The sequence below is a fragment of the Drosophila eugracilis genome, unplaced genomic scaffold (genome assembly GCF_018153835.1).
Source record: "Drosophila eugracilis isolate 14026-0451.02 unplaced genomic scaffold, ASM1815383v1 contig_1013, whole genome shotgun sequence".
Lineage (NCBI taxonomy): Eukaryota > Metazoa > Arthropoda > Insecta > Diptera > Drosophilidae > Drosophila > Drosophila eugracilis.
Genome location: NW_024571780.1, coordinates 108,540 through 120,395, shown reverse-complemented (window position 1 = coordinate 120,395; position 11,856 = coordinate 108,540). Strand labels below are relative to the sequence as shown.

Sequence of the window (11,856 nt, the reverse complement as noted above, 5' to 3'; positions counted from 1 at the left end):
ATCACATACACATCGGAGTCTTGGTCACCGATTTCAATGTCCGTCAACAATTCCAAAGACTGAATTGAATCGACAATTCCACAGATATTACGCTCATGGTGATTTTGGTGCTCCTGACGAACTGATGATGAACAATTTGACTGCTCTCATTTTTATACATAATACTTATACTTAATACAGATATGTTATACTCCTAGACCTCCCAACAATCCAATTCAGTTTTTCAACTATATTGAAAGTCAGATATCCACAAACACTTTGAAATCTGAATAGAAATGTCTTAGAGACATGTTCTCAGAAAACAATTACTGCAACGTTACACTCCTTGTATCCCTTTCCTCCTTCAGTTAATTGAGTTGGTCCATGTTTACCCAATAACTGTAAGCATATGTATTGAATTTTTATTACGGTGAAATATGCGAGCGTTAAGAAACGACGACTGCAATGCAAACTATTTAGTCTGTTTCCCTTTGTTTAAAGTATTGGAATGTAAAAAATCTGAAATTTTAATAAACAACTTGAAACATTGACTTATACTTGACTATGCACTTGACAATTTTATTATGGTGCGTCCATGAACGTATATCGGTTCTCCATATCGTTACATTTTATTACTTCTTTGAACACGTGCACTGATTTTAAAAACTATAATTTATGGGCTTATGATTTCTGTGCCAGAATCCATACTGACTAAAAGGGCCTGCGGGGTGGTGAAGGGGAATCCTAATCACAGGAGACGACTGATAATGGGTTTCGGGGTGGGGGAAACCATGTTTTAATCACTAATGTGTGTCCTTTTTATCTATGTGTTGGAATGGATCGCCCTCATCGGCTTCACTTGTCATGTTTCCACACACATCTGGGGTTCCCACTCAACCATACACACGCACACACGTAGACAGAGGCTTACATATATAGAAATTGAAATCCTTTTCACAGGAGACGACGGATCATTATCCGTTTCGGGGTGGGGGAAACCATGTCTTTATCACTAATGTGACAGCTTAATAGCGCATAAATCTGTGGCAGATCCAGCGAAATCTAACTACTTGTTTGCAACCGCACTGCAGAAATCTTAGAGACGTGCCCACGTAGCTGCTGGCAACATATTCGAAGTGGCGATAACCCAGCAGACCTCTTAGATCATCCAATCTGGTGGGAAGGACCAGCTTGGATATCTCAGTCACGCTCAACTTGGCTACCCGTTAAGGCTAAGTTTGTTCTGTCGACAGAAGAAGAGGCATACCTCGAGGTAAAAACCGATCCTAAGGTTAATCTACAAATTTTCGACGACGGAAATTTACTAACTTGTATGATTAACAAAACCTCCTCATGGTCTCGTTTGTTGAGGATACTCAGCTACTGCTTTCGTTTCGTTCATCGTCTTCGTGGGAGGAATCAACTTTGGCCGTTTCTGTCAGCGTGGGAGCTAAAATATACCCGGTCTAGGATATTCACCCATATTCAAAAGGAATCCTTCAAAGTGAAATACAAGCAGTTAAGCACCGGACAGCCACTAAAAAAGAACTCGAAGTTGATCCGTTACACCCCTTTCTTAGACGAGCAGAGTGTAATACGTGTTGGTGGTCGCATCGATAGTTCTATGGCTAATTATGACGCAAAACATCCCCTAATCCTGCCTAAGGAATCCCCAATCGCTGTTTTATTAGTTCAACATCAACATGCTACATCGCTACATGCTGGTGTCGAATAAACTTTTTATAGTCTACGACAAAGGTATTGGATTCTATGAGCTCGAAACATCGTACGCAAAACCGCATTTAATTGCAGAACTTGCTTCTTGCAACGACGACATACAAGTTTTCAACTTATGGCTGACCTACCCGCGTTTCGAGTTCAACCCGCCCGCTGCTTTCTTCACACAGGATTAGATTATGCTGGACCTGTGACGATCAAAGCCTCTACAGGACGGATTTGCAAAGCTTGGTTTGCCATCGTTTGTCTTCGTTTGTCTCTCAACAAAACCGATACACATTGAATTGGTCAGCGATTTGACAACATCCGCCTTTATAGGCACTTTCAAACGCTTTTGGTCTCGACGAGGGCCCATATCGGACTTATATTCGGACAACGGCACAACTTTTCATGGAGCCAAATGAGACTTAGCTGAAATGCAACGGATCTCAATTGCCCAAGCTCATAACGAAGAGATTTCGAGCATCTTGTCGAGTCACAAAATCAATTGGAACTGGAAAGCTTCGCTTTTGCAGTAAGCCTTAATCACGTAAATTAAGCCACCTCTTCTGTGGGCACCCTTACCTGCAGACAGCAATCGTCTCTTTTGGTAAGATTCAGTTTCGGTTTCGGCGTGGGACCGCCGAGGGCAATTGCTGAGGCGGTAACTCGCGCGTAACATATTTCTGGAATGGTAATTATTCCTGCTACGCAGTTTCCGGGGAGGATGGGCAAACCGCAAAATGCGTTTTAGTCCCGAAAAATCAATAAGAGTCCTAAAACCTCCGGCCAGATTAGCTTTGTATTACAGCTGGGAGGCGAAAGGCTGCCTTTAGTCACAGAGTCACACACAAGTGGTGGGTTTACAGACCATATACATTGCATCGAAACATTTGAAATGTGTTATTTCCAAATCACTTAAACATTTTCGCCCAGCTCTACTGCACTCCCACTTCTTAATTTGTAAAAGTCTATTTGTAGATGTACTCAACCCGTCTCTTTTATTGCACTTCTAAACCAAGACTGAATGCGATCGAAATCATGCTTAACCTAGGTTCATCGGCTATCGGAATTATATCAATTCTTAGGGTGACCATGTATTCAGCCTACTATAATGCATAAGAACATGTAAAATTTCGTAAGCTGCGACTTACCATCCTCTTCGTTTTTTATGTCAGTGCCGCTTACACTTTCAAAGACTCCACCAGAAATTCCATTGTTGACGCCATGGAGTATACCAATTCCTCCGCTGTTTATCTCGTGCACTTGCTGCAATTGATTTGAAAAATGGGTTTCCTTGGCACGAACCACTTCGTTAAGACCCTTATTGTTACCGGATTGCTGCTTCCGACGCGGCTTGCTAGTTGCTTGCACGTGAGGCATTGACGTCGTCGTTACCTTTGGTGGTATTCGTAATTCTGAAAGATTTAATAATAATAAAATTAAAAGAGCATACCGATAAACAAAATATGTGGGCTAGAGGACCCAGTTAAGAAAGTTTCTTATAATTTAAAGCTTACGTTTAAAAGTGCCAGCGTATATGGCCTATCCTATAGTTATATTATTTTTCTTGTTCAAAACGAACGGTCGTGTTTTTCTTGTGTGTTCTTGCGGTTGATCATCTTCGCGTAATCTGGTTTAATATTCAATATTAATATTAAAAATATTAATTGCAATTGAATAACAACAATGGCGATTTGCATTTAATCGTATTTTATTATTTCTGCTATTTGTAACGGAACTATTTCCGCGTATCTCTCCGACAAAACAACTGCTGATCTCCTTTCTCCATATCCCACCGTCTAGAAGTTCTTGCTAACACTCTCTCGCTCTTACTGTTTCTTACCAACTTTTTTGGCAGAAATATTTATTATTATTATCCGATATTGTGTGTTGCTTGAAAAATGAAATAAAATAGTGTCGGGTGATCAACCAAGTATATACTATTTGCTGTGTGATAACATTGAGCATTCCAAGTACACGGCTTAAGTCAGCCACCACAACTGAAGCTTTGGGTCACTTGGACTCCGGCGTACACTACTATTGTGACAAATGTCGTAAGGTACAAAGAGAAATAAGATAGCGTATGCGGAAAACTTAAAATGGGTTTGGTCAGGTCTGTCTTGCTCGCTCACTTATTTAGAACTAAACTCTCGTCTCTCTTGACACTCATCACTCGTGTCCGCTGCTAGCATCGTCGCTCTCCTTGGCGATCTCGCTGCTCTGTGCAGATTCCCACAGATTATATATTTGAGATTTTATTTTTAATAAGCAGGATTATACTTATCTTATTACTTAGACTCTGATTGTGTACGCGGCTAAGAAAAAAATTTTCAAGGCCGTTCCAATGGTACACGATTGTAATTGAAAAACGGTTACTTTTTATTAAGGCTTTTAAAAATAAAATTTCACACCACCGCGCACAAGCAGATATGAATATACACTTGACGATAGGGGTAAGATCGCAGGGTAGGGGTGACTTCAGAGTCAGGTTTTTTAAAAAACCAATGGAGGGAGGTTCTAATGGAATACCTCACTCATATGCACACATAAGCACAGATAAATTTTAAAATCAATCCAGTATTACCATATATTCACACCAAAACCTAAGTTCTAGCTACTATTATCTGCTAATATTAGAAATAGAACAAGTTCTTCAACAGTGAACAACAATTATAATTGTTTGGATTGTATTCAAACAAATTCAGATTCAAATTGCATGATCTGGATAAACAAGAAACGTCAGATGACAACGTGGAAATGGAAAATACACGTGAAGGTGGTCAACGCTTTCTAAAATTTGCTCATTGTTTTATATGCAAAAAAAATTTTATCAAATATATCGAATACACAATTTTTATACACAAAAACAAATAAACATGTGTCGCATCGTGATTCCTAGTATTCTAATATGAATTCTGGGAATCTGAATTCTGGGCATTACACGCTTTTGTGTTGATAGATGATATTGAGCGAAAAGCACGACATATAAATATGTTAATATGAAATATGAAAAAAAGTACCCTGATCAACTTATTCAACTTCTTATCCACAAAAAAAAGTCATGTCGGCTGATAACAACAGTAATTTTGCAAGGAGTTTGAGGGTGTCATTTCTGTTAATGGATTAAAGACATTGTACGCCATCACAGAACCGTTATGTATGCCAAAAATATATGACGTGGGGACTTGGAGTGCATCACTGTTATCATCACATTGAAGGAGCATAAAATATAATTTATAATTATTAGAATTCGAGTAAACAAATGACAAATCCCCTCGAAATGAAATAATTGAAATTTATTTTTAGTAAAAATAAGATTACATTTATTATTTATGTATGATAGACTTTATTTACACATTGAATGTTGCATTTCCAAGGGCTTACGGTTTATCTCTAATTAAAAATATATTTTTTTGAATTTCTTTTTTCAGTGTACATTAGAATTTTTTTAAATATTTGAATTTATATCTTAAAAAACATTTCCGAAGAATTTCTGTAAAAAAAATATAATATGTGTTTGCTTAAACAATTCCGAAGAATTATAATGAAGAGCAAAAGGACTTAACATTAAAATTAAAATATCTACGTTCCAGAAATATTTTAATATGTAAATTACAAAAAATTTAATGTCGCTTATAAATTTATTCACACACAAAACCTTTTAAACAGTTAAATTTAAAATATTTTTTATTTTTTGAAGGTTTTTTTTATTTGATTCACGTAAGAATTTATGTAAGTTGTGAAATTTATGTCATCTATACATACCAAACGTGTATAAGGAGGCATTGATTTTAGTTGATGACATATGTTTGGCAATTGCTAACAAGACATTAAAGCAACTGGGAGTGTCTGCTCCAAAGCGACCAGCAAATGCCCTGGTCTATTGTGAATTGCAACGAGAAACCAACTTTGATTCTATCCTACTCAGGACATCTGTTCAAAGAAATCTTCCGCTGCTTATGACAAAATTATGCGTGCATTCGCAGTACAAAGAGGTTGACTGTTTTTCATAGATGCGCCCGGTAGTACAACACCGGCCCACTACAACACCATGTATTGGTAATGAAAATCATACATTTTCCATTTTGATAAGTCCAACCCAAATACATTGGCTTATCAAATACCACAGAAAGTTTTTTTCATTTGGATGGTATAGAACTCGTCATTTATTTTAGTTGTACTATTAAAATTGAATTTTGAAATTAAATTTTTAGCACAGAGTTTTTTTCGACCGAGTTTATGAACATCTGTAGACTCCCATGTAATTACCAATTTAACCTCTACACGTTTTTCAGAATTTTCCATAGTTTTCCCATAGATCGAGTTGTTCATTAATTAAAAAAAATCTTTTTCAAAATTATCTTAGCATTCTGTCTATGTAAAGTATTTAATTCAATATAAGTCTTTAGCCAAGGTTTTTGTAAAAATCGAACCCCTCTATGAAACTTTTAAAATTAACCCATTTTGTATGCATTGCTGCAAATTTATATAATGGATTACATAATTTTTTTTTGTTCCCGAGGTCAGTTATTAATTTTTTAACTTTATCCTCTTTAGATGCAAAACTATTTGACGGACAAAAGGGAAGAAATACTTTATAAAGGATGATTCCTTTGTTGGATCAAAATCTGTTAAGTATTTGGTATTTGCCTTTGTATATCTATGACAGCATTGTACCAAGCCCCCTCGAATGCTATTATCTACTAATAACTCTAGTTGAATATTTGTGGTCTTTAACATGGCTGCCCAAGATAGACCTGGTGTAGTAAAAACTGAGCAACTGAGGGTGTAATGAATAAATTTGTGAACATATTTTCAAATATATCAGTCAATAGGAAAACATCAGTTTTTAAATACAACTCTAGAAAATCGTTTAGACTTGAACAAAAAAAATTTTGACCAGACATTATGTGCGTGTTCATAATCATCTTGAGAGCATTCCTTTTCTGTCAAGTTACTATAGAATGCTGCGCTTGATGGTAGGTGTTTGATGTTTTTATGGTTTTCTTTATTTACTGGGATTGCATTAATACTATCAGGAATTTTAGCCAAGTCTTCAATAAATAAATGACAATCATACTTAGAAAATTATGGAAAAACACTGATATAAATTTACATAGTCTATACTCCAAGGCACATTTAGAATGAGCTGCACCCCTAAATAAACCTGTTAAATGGCAATGATCCCTAACTCAATCATTTAATAATATTTTTTACAAATATGACAATTTAATGAATCCTGAAATTCAAACTCGTCTTCAGGAGTCATTATGATTGGTTTAAAATTGTACAAGAGAGTCTACAAAATTTGATCCTGCGTTACTACCTGTTTTTATTACAAATTCATCTAGCTTAGAATCAAAGGCACACTTAATATTATATGATAAGCATAAGCTATAGGTATATGAGAGTTTAAATTGAATAATTTTTGGGCTTACTTCAATATTTCTGGGCTCCAGTTCACATTCAAAGTCGGCGTACACGACGAACGGAACCTCAAGCTGCTTGCGGTATTGGGTAAACTCCAGAGTTCGCTTGTGTAATTCCGGTAGCTCGGAGACTTTCCGCTCAGATCCAGAGAATTCAGACAAAATGCTTTCCAATTTCTATATTTCGGGTATAGGTCATAGGAGTCCAAGATCATTACATTACGTTTGGTGTGTTTGGTGTCATTGGAAAGCATTTTTCAAGCCCTTTCCAATAGTATGCTTTATACGATTGTAAGTTATAAGCTGCAACTTTTCATTAAAACGCTTAAAAATAAATTTCCCCACCTCCGCGCACAAGCAGATATCAGCACACACTTGAGGGTTGGGGTGAGTTCGCAGCTCCGCGCACAAGCAGACCCGAGCGCACACTTGAGGGTAGGGGTAAGTTCCCAGGTGGACTCGCCCAAAAGATAGCAAAGGGTCATGTCTAAAAGTAATCATGCCACAATCGTCACATTTTATTACTTCTTTGAAGACGTGCACTGATTTTAAAAACTATAATTTATGGGTTTATGATTTCTGTGCCAGAATCCATACTGACTAAAAGGTGAGGGAGAATCCTTACAATCACAGGAGACGACGGATAATGGGTTTCGGGTTGGGGGAAACCATGTTTTTATCACCAATGTGACAGCTTAATAGCCCATAAATCTGTGCCAGAACCAGCGTTTACATACTACTTATAATGTCCAAAAGCAATTTATGTCTGCCATTTTTTTTGGGGCGGCACCACCCCTATAAATAACATTCATTTTAAAGCCCAATTAATAACAATAGATCAAAGATTGTAGCTTGGTGTAGGGTGACTTAGGTTGAGTTGAGTGACGTCAACTTACACCAGGTTGTTTGGTCCGTAAAACTGAAGGAATGTTAGAAAAGTCACTCTCAGAATAATATTATAGGAAATTCTTAAGGTCGAATGCTCGATTTCTGCTCTCTCTCAGATACGGACGCCGTACCTATATCCAGAGATCTACCTCTCACATACTCTGAAGATCCTTATCATCCCACATAAGATCTAGTGATCGTCACGGAACTTTTTATTTAGCTTTAGTCCAATTAGGTTGATAACACAAATCCGATTTTTTAAAAATTATAATTATATTTCCAATTTTGTCCGATCCGAGTTTGATGCATATACCGATATGTACCAGTGGCCACTGGTTTAAGGATTATTAAGATAAATTTTAGTCGTTGTGTTCCGTTGCAGTTTCTGGTTACGAGGGAGAAACCTCCTAAGGCACATCACTAACTACCACACAGTGCTATAAGGACTTCTTGGCCCTCTATAAGTACAAGTTTGCACTGGATCCGAAACAATTTTATATTTTAGTTAACACTTATGGTAAGCCTAAAACCTTCCTGTCGCTATCGTTTTAAAAATCTACAGCAAGTACAGATAAGGACATTGCCGATCCTTTTGCTAAGTTTTTTAAACCACTTACTTACTTGTGGTAACTGCTTCACAGACTTACGCTTATGATACAGGTATCTCTAAGCCATAAGCATTTTTTAAACTTTTTCTCGTTAATAACGTGTAGCACAAGTGTGATCAGTTATATCTACATGCCCGCATGGATTTACGAAACAACGGTCTATTACAATTAATCTTCTGAAACTCACATCTTAGGTCATCATTGGTTTTTAGACAGATATCATTTCCCAACCGATCGTCTGCGTGGGATTTCCTATTACATTCTGTACTAAACCAATGCCACGTACCAGATGAAACTACAATCCGTCCTGAAAAACTTTCAGAGATGCTGCTGGTTACTAAATCTGAGCTGCTCTAAGTGCAAACCATTGACCTTTTGTCGCCTTACTCCTCAGCTTGCCACCTATACCTTCTATATCTCCTTTATAGTTAATAATGCTATGGATTATGTATCTGAGACCCACAGTATGGGGTTCATCAGTGCCATCGATCACAAGAGGCGAATCAGCGAAGCCCCAAATACCCCAAAGGATCGACCTAAAACATTCCCAGTCCAAACTAGTCCCACAATACTTGTTGGGCCAAGCAGCCAAAGCAAAGACGGATGGGCAGCGGCGGGCTTATCAGCAGTTTCTAGTTTGTTTTGATTATCTCAGTTTGGTGCGCATGCGCTTGGGAGCTTAGTAGAACTGCTGTAGCTCCAAGCTTTTGTTGTTAAGCCTCTTCGCATTCGGCGTGGTTTTGTTGCGGAGTTAATTTGGTTTGATTTGAACTCGTAACAGAAATTTGGAAATTGAACTGCCCAGATGTATTATAGTGATCAGTTTAATAGTGCCACGGAAACTTATTGTTTTGGTTGTCATAACCGTGCACTTAAATTACATAATGGAGTATGGAGCTGAAGCCACTGGATCTGCTGCTGCAAGTAGGTTGAGGATGCTGCGGAGACGAGCAGAGGTGACTTGTCAAGAAATGGATACATCAGAAGGTCATGGCTGCGATGCGGACCGAAGACTCAACCATTATGACACTCAAGTTAATGCGGAAGCGTCTGCTTGATCGATGCGCCACGCTTTAGAAGGAATTGGAGGAGCTGAATTGTAGTTAAATCGGTAGTGATTTACATTGGAAATCCGCTTAGCTAGCCACGGACGTGCACGTCGACATAGATGTGGAAGTTGCCAAGTTGTACAGTTGCAGCCCACTCTACGCTATTGGATGGTACCAGTGGTGCTGGTATTTCACCCACTCTATACACCCCTGCTTTCTCATTACTCTCAGTTGCCGATGCCAACATTCAGCGGTGGCTATGCCGAGTGGTCGGATATCTGCGCCTCGTTTAAGACCCTGTTGACAGCCACCCTCACTTGACCAAGATGGAGAAGTTCAGGTGGCTCTATTTATGTCTACCGGAGTCAGCCTTGGAGACTGTGAGTCCGTAGAAGATTAATCGACGGTTAATATTCCAGGCTTACATCAAGGAGATCCTGCAGCTGAGGGTAGTCGAGTTGGGGTCCGTTGTAACTGTTCGGGGACCGATTCAATGGTTACATTCGGGCCCTCTGGTCTGAACATAGATATCTCCAACTGGAAGGTTCCTGCCAATGTGGTTCTGGCATATCCGAACTTCCACAGAGCGCAGCGTGTGGATTTACTGATTGGAGTCAACTTATTTTTTGACCTGCTCTTCGTTGGGCAAATCCAACAAGGATACAATCTTCCTCTTGTACAGAATACGGGCTTTGGATGGGTAGTTTCTAAAGATGGTTGCACCACAGGGAAACCTCATGTGACCGCTTCATCAGCTGTCTCCAGCCCCGGAGCTCCACCTGCCACTCTGTCTGGCTGAGAAGGCTGAGCTGGAGAACCTGAACGATCGTCTGGCCACCTATATTGACCCACACGGAGATAGGGAATTCCCGCCTCAGCAGCGAGCTGCAAACCATCGTGACACGGTCGCCCGAGAGACGACCAATATCAAGAACAAGTTCGAGGCTGTGCTGCTGGAGACGCGTCGTCTTGTGAATGATATGGCCTGGGATCGTGCCCGATCGATATCAAGGGTCTGTTGGACGAAAACGATGAGCTAAGGAACCGTCTGGACAAGAAAACCAAGGAGTGCAGCACTGCTGAGGGAAATGCCCGCATATATGAGTCGCGTTCCAATGAGTTGAGCAAACTCAACCTGGCCAATACCGATCAGAAAAAGATTACTGATAAACTGAACGATAGGACCAAGGAGTTTTATCTTCTTCGCAAGGAGTTCGAGGACACGCGCAAGGCTTTAGAGCAACAGACTCTGTCGCGCCTTGACTTGGAGGAGGAGCTCTCATTCAAGATCAGATCCACTCACAGGAAATCAATGAGTCGCGCCGCATCCCCCAGACAGGGTACAGCGACATCAACGGGCGCCTCAGCTCCGAGTATGATGCCAGTTGAAGCAGTCGCTACAGGAGCTGCGCTCCCAGTATGAAGAGAAGATGGGAATAATTCGAGCCGCTATACGAGGATAAAGTCCGTCGTCTGAAAGAGCCCGCTGAGTTGCGGTTGGGCTTGTATTGACAGTCTAAATGACAAAATTTACAATCTTAAGTACATTAACGCCGTTCCCAATGGTTGCGTACGTGAATTAGAACTCGATAACACACGCGAGCGTCACGGCCAAGCTTAGCTCGAGAAGGAGCTTATTCGATTGCGCGAAGAGATGCCTCATCAACTGCAAAAATACCAGGACCTCATAGACATCAAGAGCTTACTGAATTTGGAAATCGCTGCCTATCTCAAGCTGGTGCATGGTGCAGTCCTTCAGCCTAGCGCTGCGTGCATTAGGAATCCAAAGTAAACAAGAGAAAAAAAAATTAGAAAAAAAATTCAAGCGCGTCGTAAATCACATTGGTCAAAACAGAGTCCCCTTTTTGGGTTTCCGTTGGTATACTTGCGCAAGAGGAAGAGGTACTGACCACACGAGGCGAATCGGCGAAGGCACCAACACCCCAAATGTTCTTATAAATTTAACCGTAAATTGCTGAAAAGTTTTTATGGAGTAAGATGGTACATTAAAAAATGAAAAAATTTAAGAGTATATGTAAGCGTTTCACATCAAATCAAGTTAATGCCGTGTTCTGCCACGATAAAAATACAACTTTTCAAGCCGTCTCCTCCTCCACTTCCCGATCTCCCAGCTCAACTCCCACTGAGCCCACGTTTAACACCCGCTCAACAATCGCTCAAGCC

General features: G+C 39.6%; 1 pseudogene; it reads left to right on the top strand.

Annotated features, from left to right (window-relative positions):
* The first annotated feature begins 10,165 nt into the window (after nt 1-10,165).
* On the top strand, nt 10,166-11,464 carry LOC108118108 (annotated as a pseudogene).
* Nucleotides 11,465-11,856: the final 392 nt, after the last annotated feature.